Below are 14,580 nucleotides of genomic sequence, written 5' to 3' on the forward strand. Positions count from 1 at the left end.
TTCTTTCCAGTGAAGGCAACCTTTTAAAGGTACCGCCACTATACACAGGTGAAAATGTGTCCTGGAGTGTAAGAAAAGTCACACGTTTCTGCACATCCCAGGAGACCCAGTCGCTTCCTCCTTTTATCTTCTAAAACATGAAGCGCATTTCTGCTCCTTCTCCCTCCTGTTCTTTTCTTGGCCAGCATTCCCCCCTTCTGCATTTGTCAGCAGCAATTCCAATATTTCCTTTGAGGAACCACATTCCACAAGCTCCAGGTGGCCCTCGTGAAGTCTCTGTAAGTAACTGTCTTTCCTTCCCAGTCCCCAAGCGTTCTTAATATAGGAGTTAACTAAGGACTCTGGCTAGTGACAAAGAATAATGGTCCCTTGGCCATGATGATTGGCTGAGAGATGTGCATGTGACCTCAGTGAGACCAGTAAAACTCTTCTTTAAGATTTAACACTATGAATCCTGGGAGAGAGGTGCTGGGTTTTTCCCATTCTCTAGAACCATAGCTGGAGAATAACACAAGCCTTGGGCTTCCAACAGATAAAGTTTTTACCACAAGAAAGAGGCCATCCAAGAATGAAGTCAACAAGAAGAGAGCTAATTAGACATAAAAAGGGACAGTGTCCTCAAAATACTACTTGGGTCTTTGAATCTAGCCATTTCTGAAGCTAGATATTACTAACTGGTTTGATCTGAATTTGTCATGTGCAATCAATAAAGTCACCAATAGAACAAACATACAGCTATCAAAACTACCGTTCTGGAGGGTTTGTGCTCTGCTTTGTATGACACTGTTTAAGAACCCATCTCTACATTCTTAGGTCACGATCTCTTTGAAAACAGAATTGTTTCCATAATTCTTAATAAGCACCACAGTTCCTAGGTTAGCCCCTTAAACAAAATAGGTATTACACACAGGATGGAGCGATGATAGATAGATAGACAATGGACAGATAATAGATGAATGGATGAGAGATGAATGATGGATAGATAATGAATGGGTGAATGGATGATGGGTGGATGGATAGATGGATGGGTGTAGCTGAAGTAAGTATGCCCTCACACAGATGTACAGATAGACCACACGCAGATACACACACACACATATACACACTCAGACACACACACACACACACACACACACACACAATCTATAAGAAGAAGAAAGGGGAAAACAGAATTAGAGTACATTAAAATTGAAATTGAATGGCTCACTATATAAACTACACCAATACCAAAATCATTTTAAAAGGAGCCACACTAACACTACATCAAAAACCCAGCCTCCAAAACAGAAAGTCAACCACTTCTCAAACTCTCAGATTCCTAAGCCAAGACCAGCCCTTCACAGGACACAAGACAAGATGGAAGTGAAGTCCCTAATGGTGATCCCGTCCTCCTCCGTAGAAAAAGGAAATATTTTAAGACTTGAACTGAATGCTCAGTTTTTGACATCAAGTTTTTATGAAATGTTTCAAAATCATCACATTTTAGAGACGTTTTTCCAAGAATTTCATTGCACTAACATTTTCAGTAAGACCACAGTGACCTCATTCTTCTCAGTGTGCTACACTAAGACCTGGATTCCAGAGTGCTAAGTATTTTTAGCATTTTCTTTATGCCACAGCAGCAGGAAAAAAAGGCTCGGTGGGCAGGCTTCTTTGGATTTGGCATTGGGGCATCGGACAAGCCCACCTTCCAGTGTACCCAAGCTAGCACGGAGCCCATCATCCTCCTGAAACCCTCTATATTTTGCTTTTCTTTCTATAAGGATCATCACTGCATTCCCCCTGACACGCTGGGTGGAGTAACATCCATGGCAAAAACATTTATCTTTACTTCAATCTTTCTTTTAGTTGTTTGTGTCATTGTGAAATATTTATTTCATTTAAACCCGGTACTTAGATTATACATGACCTGGTTGTGCTCAATAAATCACAATGAGCACAAAGACAAGATGCCAACGAGGTGAAGAATTAAGGTTAAAAAAGCATCGACTTGGCCGGGCGTGGTGGCATACACCTTCAGTCCCAGTACTTGAGAAGCAGAGGCAGGTAGATCTCTGTAAGTTTGAGACCAGTCTGGTCTGCATAATGAGTTCCAGGACAGTTAGAGCTACATAGTGAGACCCTGTCTCAAACAAAACAAAACAAACAAAATGAAACAAAGCAAAACAAAAAACATGGGCTTGTTAGAAGAATCAAATTTTTATTTTTAAGTTTTTGGGTTGCAAATTCTCAAGAAAACAAGAAGACCAATTCTGTCAATGATAAATATACACCATTCATGAAAAAGTAAGCAGCAGCAAACACAGCAAAGTATGATTATTCTTGAATCTAATACCGGATCAACTTTTCTGAAAACCACTCAAAAGGCCATACGATGTTATAAAAATGGCCATAGAGTGTGAAGAAAGGAATGCTGGGTACATGGCTGTGGTCAAAGGAACTGTGTCCTGGGTGGGCAAAGCTCCCCCAGCAGCCGATGCTAAGGTTACTCCTGGTTCTTATCTAAGAAGAGAAGTCCACAACCCAGCTGCTAGCTATAAGTACTAATGTTGTCTACCCCTAAGAAATTCTGCTTAGGCCTCAGGAGATGGCTCTGTAGCTAAGAGCACTGGCTGTTCTTGCAGAGGACCAGGCTCAGTTCCCAGCACCCACATCCTGGCCTACAACTGACTGTAACTCCAGTTCTGGAGCAACTAGTGCCCTCTTCTGGCCTCCATGAGCATTAGGCACGCACATGGTGCACAGAAATACATGCAGGCAAAACACTCATACATATGAAATACGAATAAATAAATCTGGAAAAGAGAAAAAGAAAAAGAATTCTGCTTAGTCACCACCAAGTGAGAAATCATAAGCGGAAGGGGAGCCAGTGAGGCTAACAGGCAGTCCACAGAAGAAAACCAGAGTGGCCAGGGGCCCCATGGGAAGCTGCTCACCCTTTAGGATTCTGAAACACACAAATAAAGCAACACTGTCATATCTCTCGGTCCCCACCAGGCCGACAGATCGGACCCTGACTCCTTGCTAATGACACGGGGAATTCCCTTACACTGTGGGGAAGGGAATGACCTGGAGTAACCACTCCGAAGGGCACAGTGCCCTCGTCCTGCAGAATTATAAACTGGTACCATTTGACGTCCAGTGATTCTACTTGTAGGGATCACCCAAGAGAAATTCTCACACATAAGTATAAGAGAGCAGATGCAGGAATGCTCATGTGGGCCTGCTGTTGCTTTCCTGGGATTCCAGCTTTCAGGAGGGGGGGTGGAAGAGTTTCCACTTCAAAACTGCCGTGGGTTATATAGGGAGACTTTATCCAAGAAGAGGAGGAGTTTGAAGACAACCAAGAGGATATCACGATAGAGTCAGAACATATGCACCCATAGAGATAGCAGGAACTTTAAAAAGTAAAATATACCAAATATGTAATTGAACTGGATCAAGTATATATATATATATATATATATATATATATATATATATATATATATATATATATATACACATATACATATACATGCAGAAAGAGCTCTCCATGCAAAGTTTGAAAAGCATCAAAATTACATTCTGATAGACACATATGAAACAATTTACTTAAAAACTTAATGGAACCACTAGTGTTTGCAGTCCGTGTGCAAGTGTGATGGTGATGAAGGTGAGCTTGGGCAGGGAGAAAGGCCTTAAGAGAAGGAAACAAACTGTTAAATGGTTTATCTGGTTAAACTGAAATCCTATTTCTTTTTATAAAGAGAAAAGATTTGTAAGAGAAGAGACAAAAGACACAGCATGGCTTCTTAATCCCAGTGAGTAGAGGAAGTTATCCTGTGATGGTCTTGTGAATGGTTTTCACTTTTTGAGGAGGAAAGGAAAGGAGAGGGGGCTGGAGGGGTGGAGGAAGGAGGGAAGGAAGGAACCCAAACAAGAAGAGGAGGAAGGAATGGAAAGAAATGGGTAGAAAGGAGAACTAGAGACTGCCCCAGAGTAAAATGACCACAGAAAGGTCCGTTGTCTCCAGGCCCCAGTAGACAGACACAGCTAAGTTCAGGTTTCTAGGTCTGCAGCTGATCCCTTGTCAGTGGGGGCCCCAGTGCTTCTGTGCAGGAACTGAAGAGAAATGCCTTGAACTACCTACTGGTGACTTACACCTAGCTACAAAAGGTTCTGGAGTTCAACCATCTCCTCGACAGCCCCCCAGCAAGTCTCTCCAGAGACCTTTCCCCATGGTTCCTGGGAAGTGCTGCAGAGCCCCAAGGCTTCTGCTTAAGAGAGGCCTCGGACTTGGAGAAGGCCTTCAATCCCAAGGAAGCATGGAAAAGACCAGGAATTTGGCAGAGGACTGTGAGAGCTTTTGCCATGACAACCCCCAGCTTCTCTGGCCCCAGCCTAGGATTCTAGAAAACTCTGGACTCAGGAGCTTTCTGGCCCAGGGTCTCCTCCAGCCCTGCCTCATAGGACTTCACAGGAGGCCAGCAGAACAATTTCTTCACAGCAGTCTAGGCTTCCTCCCACTGCCCTGCAGAGGGTGACTTTGTCACTAATAGCCACTTTCTGATCACTATGATGAGAGTGGACAATCAAATAGTTAAAATTCCACACTCCCTAGGAACCCTCTTAGCTCTTGAGCCCTCAGGACTTTTATTCCTACCCCATAACAGCAACCCTTCAGAAGTCACTACTGGCCTCCACCCTCTCATGGTGTCCACAATGAGCCTTCCTCCTTCCTCAAGCCCAGGTAACATTTGGGGACCTTATCTGTGAGCCTTGTTCTTAACTCTTTTTCACACCTCCGCTACATTCCAACTATGTTCTACTACCCTAAAAATCAGATCCCATATGCTTGGGCTATCAGAAAATTCACCAAAATCTATTCAGAGCTGCTACAGGCCTGAGACACTCCTCAAGCAGCAGGTGGACAGTACCCATACTGCCCTGTCCAGTCAGAGCTCTGTGAGTCCACCCCACGGCGAGGATCCAGCACTCTACAGTGTGTATTTAAGACTTAGAGAGAAAAGAATGCTTCTTGAACCAACAATTCTATATTTCTACTGCCCCATCTGACACCCCACAAGTGAAATGTAAACTCCCCAAGTGTAGGGTGTCCTGTTTGTCACAGATACGGCCATTCCCCGGCATAGAGTAAACAGCCATGAAATGTGTGCTCTCAAATGTAGACAGACAGCCTCCATCTGGAGAAGCTAGACACATGCATGCCAGTGCACAGTAAGACTAACGCAGATCTGACAGACAACCTGAGTCATGGAGAAATCAAGGAAACAAAGCAAACAGAGGCAGGGTGGCAATTTCAAAAGAAAAATTTATTCAGTGTGAAGGCGAATTTAGGGGCTCAGCGGCTGACAACACCTGCTGCCCTTGCAGAGGACCTGGGTCAGGTTCCCAGCACCTACATAGTTGCAGCCAACTGTACCTGCAGGCCCAGGGGATCTGAGGCCCTCTTCTGCTCTCTGTAGACACCTGGTCCACGCGTGGTACAGTTACATACATGCAAGCAAAATACTCATGCACATAAAATAAGTAAATTTAATTTTTAAATTTGTAAAGTGAAATTATACTACTAACATACAACTTATTCAAACCAATTATGTATATATTTTTAATGATAATAGATGGATATTTATTGGCCACCGAATATACAGAGTCTCAGGGATCTGATATTCGAAATGAGCTCTAGCCACCTTGCTTGAGAGAGGGCCATGGATGCTCTCAGGTAGATAAGACTCACTACCACAGTGTTTGATAAGCCACAAAGAGAAGGTTCCTGGCAGAGATGCACACACCTGCTGTGGGCAGAGACAAGAAACTACAGAACAGCCTGGAAATGCACATATGTCCACACATACATACACAGGAGTGACTGACAGCTCGGCTGGAGAAGCGCATTGCTAGCAAGCCTTGAAGGCTGACAGACAACTCAAGTACCCGTGCAGTCCACAGTGTCACCTTGTGCTGTCGCCGGTGCCCTCCAGTCTCAACTTGATATTTTAGGCCTTTATTAAGACGTTTTCCTGAGGGTAAAGAATTTCCTCTCTGCAGGCTTAACAAAAAGCTGGATTTTTGAGAAATGAAGGAAGTAATATCCAGGAAACTTCATAGGGATGGCTTTGAATTGAAGGCTTCCCGGAAAGGCTCTGCCTCACATTTTAATTTCACATTTCTTCTCAGCCAAGTCCTCCCACTAGGAAACCTCCACAAACACAATGAGTGGCCCTACACAAGCTTCCTTTACAAATACGAGCTTAAAACTAGTCCAACCTAAAAGTATGAATCCCTGATGCCCAGACACCTGCCGCCTCACCTCCAAATAGACAGAGGATAGATGGAGAGATCGCCTGAAGGTAGGGTCGGTTCAGAGCTATGAGTGTGGTGCCTCTCCTCCCCCATACCTAGAGCCATGGGCTGAGACACCTCAGTCTGACAGAATTCTCTCTGCCACAAGTGACTTTCATAGGGCATAGAACCATTTCTCAACTCCCATGATTTGTTATCTTTGTAATAAAACAGAGCTCAATGGCAGAGTTGGGAGGCAGGGTGTCAATAGACATGGGAGGGGTAGAGAGGGCTATAAGGCGAATAAAAAGGAACACAATACATTGGGTAATTGTACAAAATTTATTTTTTTTACTTCATAAAATCTCAATGAATTAAAAAGAATGCCCCTGCATCCTGGGTTCAATGCTAGACAACTTCATTTTCTCAGTGAGAAAGCAGATAATAAAGTTTTCAAAGTTAGCCCAGAAGCAAGTGTGAGGGTTAATGTGACGGGTCAGTACAAGATGCAGGATTGGGTTCTCTTACTATGGTTTCCCCTTTGAAAGAATGCCACACAACTATGGCAACATGGATGCAAAAAGTATCAAATAAGCTTGCTCAAAAAATCTTAATTCTGGGCGTGGTAGTGCACATCTTTAATCCCAGCACTCGGGAGGCAGAGGCAGGCAGATCTCTGAATTTGAGGCCAGCCTGGTCTACAGAGCAAGTTCCAGGACAGCCAGGGATACACAGAGAAACCTTGTCTCAAACAAACAACAATAACAGCAACAACAAAAATTCTTAATTCAGCTGGCCAACCAATTCAAACTGTCAAATGTCAGCACTTCAGCCTCCCCAGAAGTGGGCCCCAAGCAGTCTTTTAAGGAGCTGCCAGAGATTGTCTCGTGACATAAAATACCACCAGGGAACTTTTTATTGTTTCCATTTCTTAAAAGAATGAAACTGAGCCTCAGCCATGCCTAGTGGCTCCCCCAAGGTCACGTACTTGCTGAAGATGTGAACCTAGATTTATAGCCTCTGAGGTCTGACCTCAGAGCCACAGTGGCAAATCACTAGGAGTTTTGTCCTGTTTTGCTTTGTTTTGCTGTGATAAGCACCATGACCAAAAGCAACTTGGGGAAGAAAGGGTTTATTTCAGCTTCAGTTTATAGTGAGGGAAGTCAGGATAGGAACTCAAGACAGGATTCTGGAGGCAGGAACTGAAGCAGAGGCCGTGGAAGAGTGCTGCTTACTGGCTTGCTCTTCATGGCTTGCTCAGCCTGCTTTCTCATAGCATCCAGGACCTCTTGCCCATGAAGGGCACTACCCACAGTGAGCTGGGCCCTCCCACTTCAACCATTAGTCAAGAAAATGCCCCACAGGTCTAACTCCAGGCCAATCTGATGGAGGCATTTTCTCAGTTGAGGTTCCTCTTTGTAGATGACCTTAACTTATATCAAGTTAGAAAAAAAACCACCTAACCAGTACACATATAGACTTGTAAATCTAGTACCTTCAACAGAGAATTTCTAGAATGTCTACGTAATGGATCTTTACAATTAATCATGAGCTAAAAGGAATGAGTAAGGACATTTTTCAGGGGATCTCACACTGTACCTATGTAGGACTATAATAGGAGATAGGAAATTACCCTTAGTTTCCCACACAATGCCAACCTCTGAGCACTGAAGCTTCTAAGGACAGCTCCCAGGCCCTGGGATTTATGAATGGAAGTGTTCGGAAAGCAGTAAATGGCGGGGTCTAAGAGAGAAGTGTTGTGTGCTGGTTCTACTTCGTGTCAGCACCATGACCTGGGGAAAGGGCCCGCATTCGGTTTCTTGTCAGAGTTGGAAAGTGACAGTAACCATTCCATGCTGTGAAGAAAGCTGCCTCCTACATGATGCCCTCCCTCAGGACTGCTTATGCTAATGAGCACTCACTGAGGTTGAGTACTGTCTTAGTTATGACAACCTGGAGGTTTAATGCCACACATCGCCAGTGCTCACATCTAAGGAAGAGGCATATGGACTTGATAATATTTCAGTCCTCTCCAGTGTACAAACTATGAGAAAAGTTCCCCCAAGTAATTATGGACAAAAAGGTTACCCTCTGCATTTTTCTCTAAGAGTTTGGAGAGTGTTGCACTTGTCTGTGTCTGCCAACATGAGCTTTCCAACAAGGAACAGCACATTTGTCATCAGAAAACTTAGTTGGAGGGGTAGCATAAGGTCTACATAAAACACATTAGTATCTACCAGGAAGATGTAAGTTTAACTGAATTATTACATTGTCTCCCATGCAGATTTAATACTAAAATCTAACCAACAAGTGATGTGCCAAATCCTAAAAATGGGTTACACAGTTGCAGCAAGCCGCGTGATCTAGACCTCTCTCTGTTGCTGGGATCAAACACTGACCAAAAGCAATTTAGGGTGGGAAAGGGTTCATTCCAGCTTGCAGGTCACAGTCTGTCCTTTAGGGAAGTTGGAGCAGGAACTGAAGCAGGCGCTTGAAGCGGAAGCCATGGGGTAATGCTGCTGGCCAGCTCACCCCCTGCCTCACTCATTGGCTCACTCGTAGCTAACCCTCTTGTACAGCCCAGAGTCACCTCCGTAGGGGTGACGCTGCCCACAGTGGGCTGGTGATATTCAGGTGGGTTGGATCCTCCTGTATCATTTAACAATCAATGCAATCCCCACAGACATGTCCACAGGTTAATCTAAGCAATTCCTCACCCAAGGCTTTCTACCCTGCTGATTCTAGGCTTTGTCAAATTGAAGATTAAAACTAACTAGGGCACCGTGTCTCATCCTGATCTGCCCAATGCAGTGTGTTTTCTCTATCTTTTTTCCTCTCATGTTTTATTAGTCACTAATATTTTTAAATTAGGAATTTATACATTTTAAATTCAGATTTTAAAATCTGAATCTCCTTTCAAACACACACTAAAATAAATAAAAAAAAATAAAATGAAATGAAAATCCAGAGGCTAAAGGAAACTACTCCAGTATTCCATCCTAGATCATGTGGGTGATCAGTTGTGCCACCTCCAGGGGTTTGAGTGTATTTCTGCTTGTAACTTCTTGACTGACCCTGGCTTTTTCTTCACTGCCTCCTGGGAAGGTTTTATGATACTGACTTCATTCTTGCCTTTAATCTCCTCTGAGACATTAATGCCCCATACAATTCACCTTGGCAAGAGTTGCCTACAGATCCCTAAAATGAGCCTCATGCAATAAAATGACACAGAAAGGACCGTAAACACCTCACTTTAAAAACAACAACAAAATACTTCCTGTTATGATATGGCTCTGAAATTCTCCCAAAGGTCAAATACAAAAGGTGGGTTTGCCAGCTCCTATGTCTGATAGGAGGTGGTGCAAGGCTTGGGGGGTGGAGCCTCGTTGGAGGAAGCCAGTCCCCATGGAGAGCCACATGAAGAACATCCCTGCTCCACACCCCCTCTCACTCTCTTCCCACCATGATGTTCTGCCTTACTACAAGCCAAGGGTCACAGACGGAATAATCCTTTGCTCCTCTATAACTTCATTGCCTCAGGTACTGTGTCCTAGCAAAAGAAAGCTGATTAATACACTTTTATTTTTCATAACAATAGATATAGCCAAACATAATTTAGTACTTCATGTGATGGTGAAGGAGGAAAAAGTAGATTCTGCGTGATAATTTTTAAGGCTCCAAGGAATATGCTTAACATCATCAGGCCTTGTCTCTGGCAAGTCACTGTAGCCTAGCGCAGCCAATGGGAAGACATTGTTCAGCAGGTAGCATGACATTGCTTTGAACTATGACAGTACAAGGACAAAATGGTCCGAACACTGGATGATTAGCAAAAAAGTTACTGAAATTCCTGTTTAAGCATATTTATTTAGGACAAGCGGTTCAGTGGGAAATTATGTGAGGCATAAGTGAGCTCCTCCTGTGATTTGAGGTGCAGTTCACAGCTAATTCATCCTGGCAGGTGCACTGGGGAACCAGCCCTCTCAGTTTGGAAACACCACAGGAGCCCAAGAGCTTTCCTATGGCTGGAAAAGCTGCCAGGTCACAGCTGCTCTCGACAGCCAAAATCATCTCTGCTGCCCTGTTAGCACAACTCTGGGTCTCCACCATTGCTCCGAATTCTGGGGATGTCACATTGCTGCTTCCCAGCATGCCTGGGTCTGCCTGCTGCTTCCTTTGCAGCTCATCTTCGTGTGCAGGCAGGGCGGCTTCCACCTGGATGAGCACGCAGGCTGGGCTGCTCAGTCTCCGTAAAGAGATGTCAGTCCCCACCATCTGCTTGTCTGGTTTGCAAGAATAGACTAGAATCTGGCCTTATTCAACACAGAGATGAACATTTCTAGGCTCTGATCAGGGGAGATAACCTCAAGCAACACAATAGAGCTTATCAGAGCTCTGCTCACGAAAGAACAGGTGGTGTGGGGAGCCTGAGGCTATAACACACATGACCCCAAGTGGGCAGTGAGGGGAGTCTGAGGTTATAACACACATGACCCCGAGTGGGCAGTGAGGGGAGTCTGAGGTTATAACACACATGACCCCGAGTGGGCAGTGAGGGGAGTCTGAGGTTATAACACACATGACCCCGAGTGGGCAATGAGGAGAGTCTGAGGTTGTAATACGTATGGCCCCTGGAGAATGAACTCTCATCCTCTTTAGCCTCTGCAGACTCCACGTCACTGTCATGTCCCCTGCTTTCTCCAGAAGGAAGTGAAATCTACCCACGGATCTTTGTAAAATCTGTGTGCTGGATCACTCACTGTCCTTGCAAAGAAATTCCTTTCAGCACAGGGTGCCGGCAAAGCTGCGCTCCTGTGGGATTAGGAGGCTGTCTCCTTCCTAATAATGAGTTTTTCTTTTCACTGCCAGGAAGCTGAGGACAAATGCTGGACTCAGTCATTGTAACTAATCCAAGCGTTCGGAGTAGACGATGTTCTGATCTCTCTCTTGTCTTTAATCCCTATTTCCTCTTATTTTTACCCTGTTAACTTTATTATGTGAAATTATCATCAACTGTTCAAACTAATAAGGAATTATTGGTTGTGCTTCTAATATTTATTCATTAAAAAATATGTGACCATAACACATAATTACTTGATCTTATAGTAAGATCATCTTACAGGATAAATACTGATTTAAAAAAATGGAAATTTCACCAGAAGTGGTGACATGTTCCTTTAATCTCAGCACTTGGGAGGCAGAGGCAGGTGGATCTCTGTGAGTTCAAGCCAGTCCAGTCTACCTGGAGAGTTCCAGGTTCTGCGAGGGCTACACAGTGAAACCTTGTCTCAATTTTTTTCTTCTCGAAACTTTGATCCCATGCATGAATCGTACTTTTAAATGCTTTCTCCTCTCTCTGTTACTTCAGGTAAACTAGTGTGCTATTGATGGTTCCTGAGGAAGAAATGCCAATGAAGAGCCTGGGCTGAAGAAACCTGACAGTACTTCAGCCAACATAAATCACAGCAGAACAGCTATGAAAGCTGTGGGCCTCTGGGCCAGACAAGTCACTCTCCACAGACAGAGCCTGGGAGCTGACATCCCTGGCCCAGCCTCAGGACAGATCAGGCATGCAGAGGGAAAGTGAGCAGTGGGTGAACACCGAAGAGGAGTGGCGCAAAAGTGAGGCTTTGGGGTCTCTGTGAGTCTGTTTCTAGCTGGCACAGCATGTGACTACGGTTACAAGGTGAGAGCAAAGCAGGGCTGCAGTGCGCGGCACTCAGTTTCCCCTCCAGTGCTTCACCCTCGCTGTCATCATCGCTACACAAGGCACAAGATCACCGCATGCTAGCGGGAGTGATCCCAAGCGTTGGAGGCTGCTGTGTGACTGTGATGTGGGGAAGTTATTGTACAGAAGGAGGACTGTGTCTACATCTTTTAAACAGATCTGCTATAAAATCCCTTATTCATGGAACATGATTATTTAAAAACCACATTTCTGAGCTAGCTGGATCACTCATAGCAGAAAGTAGAAGGGTTGTGGGCAAGAGATGTGGGAGCAGGCATGGGTCTGGCTGGTTGATGTCTACGTCCAGAATGACATACCCCAAAGACCTCTGGGAATGGATACCGGGATGGCATAGCACACCGATGTGCAAAACGCCAGTAGACCAAACATTCAAAATGCTTGAAATGCATATATTTTGTAGAAGCCTTGTAACTGAAAAATAATAACTGAGGGAAGTTGGAGTACAAACTGTTTACCTCTAGAGTCCAGAAGAACAGTTAGAAACCTGCTAAACAAAGTAGACATGTCTCCTGGACATGTAACAACTGTAGAAAAAGACTGTGACCTGAATGTCAGTGGTTAAATCTGCCTCTTCCCTGCTCAGCACACAGATGGTCAATATCCCAAACAACCAAGCACACCAGGTGAGATGAGCATGCTGGGCAAACCAGCCCTGAGGCATTCCACCATGCAATAGCGGAATGGACGCCATTCCTTCGAGCCTGTGCTCTCAACCACAGCGCCTGCCCAATGCCAAGGTCAAGGAAAATCCTTTTGCTTTCTCACAGTTCCTCCTCAGACTCACAAAATCCCCCTCAAAATACAGCTGAGGACAGACAGTCAAAACCTAAGAGTAAAGGATAAACTGAGTCAAGCATTTTACATGCATTTGCTTAATTCAGCCTCACAATGTCCTACAAGAAAGGTTCTGTGGTTACCCCTTTTTCCAGATAAAGAATCAGAAGCAGGAAGTGAATCAACAGAGTCTGCTTGACCCACTTCCTAGAGCACCTAGCAACATGTCTTTCCTTAGAGCAGTGACCACACCCTGAGAATGTGGAAATGAACTTGACCATCTGCTTGCCCATGCCACCTGAGCCAATTAGATTTTTATTACAAACAAAAACAAAAAAAAAATTCCTTCACCTCAGTCAGAATGGCTATCATCAAGAAATCTGACAACAAGTGCTGGAGAAGACATGGGGGAAGAGGAACCCTTATTCTCTGCTAGCGATGCAAATTAACATACCTATCATGGAAGTCGGTTTCCTCAGAGAACAAAAACAAAATTTCCACATGACCCAGCTATTCCACTCCTTGGCATATACCTGAGAGCTCTGTATCCTCCCAGAGACATTTGGACATCTGTGTTCACTGAAGCTCTGTCTGGGAGAGCAAGGAAATGGAGCCAGCTTACACGCCCATCAGCAGAAGGATGGATAGCAAAAACCTGGCATGTATATAAAGTGGAATATTATTCAGCTCTAAAGAAAAATAAAATCATGAATTTGTAAAAGAATAGACTTAGAATGTATACTCTTCACTTGAGCCACCCAATCTCAAAAAGAAAAAGAGAGCAGGCTGTCCCTCAGAGGAGGCCCCCGCCTGTGATGTCTATGTGCTTGTGGGGTGCAGTGAAACACTTAGAAATGGAGGTGACAGAGGTAACCATGAAGGGTGGAATGCAGGTAAAAGACACGTGAGTTAGAGAAGAGGGCAGAAAGCAAACCATTTTTATAATTTCAACTTTGTCGTGTTTCTTCCCTTTAGTAGTGAATAAGTGCATAAAACTATACTTGGCAGTGAATGTGTGAAAGTTTAAGTGAGGCTCATAGCTTCAGAATGACCATTCTGACTGTATGGAAGGTCTAGAGTTTGGAACTGGGCAAGTGTTTGGGTGGCTCCCTTAATCTACCTGTGCAATGCTTACGATGAAGTTATTGTTTTTAACGATTTAAAAATAAAAGAAAAATGGTGAGAAGGGGAACTTTCATAACATCAGGGTTCTCCCAGGATAGAACAGCAGTGGGGGAGGAGGAGAAGAGTAGAGATCACATCCCGTGCTCACGCTGTCCTTGCTGGGAACATGGCTTGCCATGTGTCACATCCCTGCAGAGTAAGGTGAGGCTCTGCTATGAAGGAGTTTGAACAGTATAGTGAGCCCACTGCATGCTTTCAGGAAATGCACCCTGTAGTGGGTAGCCAGTCCAGCTTTGACCTGGAAGTACCACCCCTTTGAGACTTTGGTAACTGTCACGCCTACAAGGTGGAGCCGAGATGGTGGGGAGCCGGCACTCAGGGAGGAGGTGGACCACCTCACTCACAGTGGTTTTTCGCTGGTCTGGGGGCTAAGCTTGCCAGGGAACTGAGACTGGACTTAGCTGTTCCCTTTTTCAGGAATGGAACCATGTAGGCGTTCCCTGGTTCTATGGAACTCTGCAGGCGGGTTTAGTTACCCACCAGCCAGGGAGGAGGCTGAGGGTGGGAGCCACCCAGGCTTTGGAATTTACCCCACGTTGGGCACCAGATATTGGTTTAAATATTAAGGCCACTCCATGTAGTTAAAA

The 14,580-nt window shown here is 44.6% G+C and overlaps 1 protein-coding gene across 9 annotated transcripts in view; it reads right to left on the minus strand.

Moving 5' to 3' along the window:
• Ntrk2 (neurotrophic receptor tyrosine kinase 2) overlaps positions 1-14,580 on the minus strand; it is a 392,209-nt gene that overhangs the window by 360,701 nt on the left and 16,928 nt on the right. The gene's annotated exons all lie outside the window — the stretch shown is intronic.

Source organism: Peromyscus californicus, unplaced genomic scaffold (genome assembly GCF_007827085.1).
Source record: "Peromyscus californicus insignis strain IS unplaced genomic scaffold, ASM782708v3 Scaffold_8__1_contigs__length_139910024, whole genome shotgun sequence".
Classification (NCBI taxonomy): domain Eukaryota; kingdom Metazoa; phylum Chordata; class Mammalia; order Rodentia; family Cricetidae; genus Peromyscus; species Peromyscus californicus.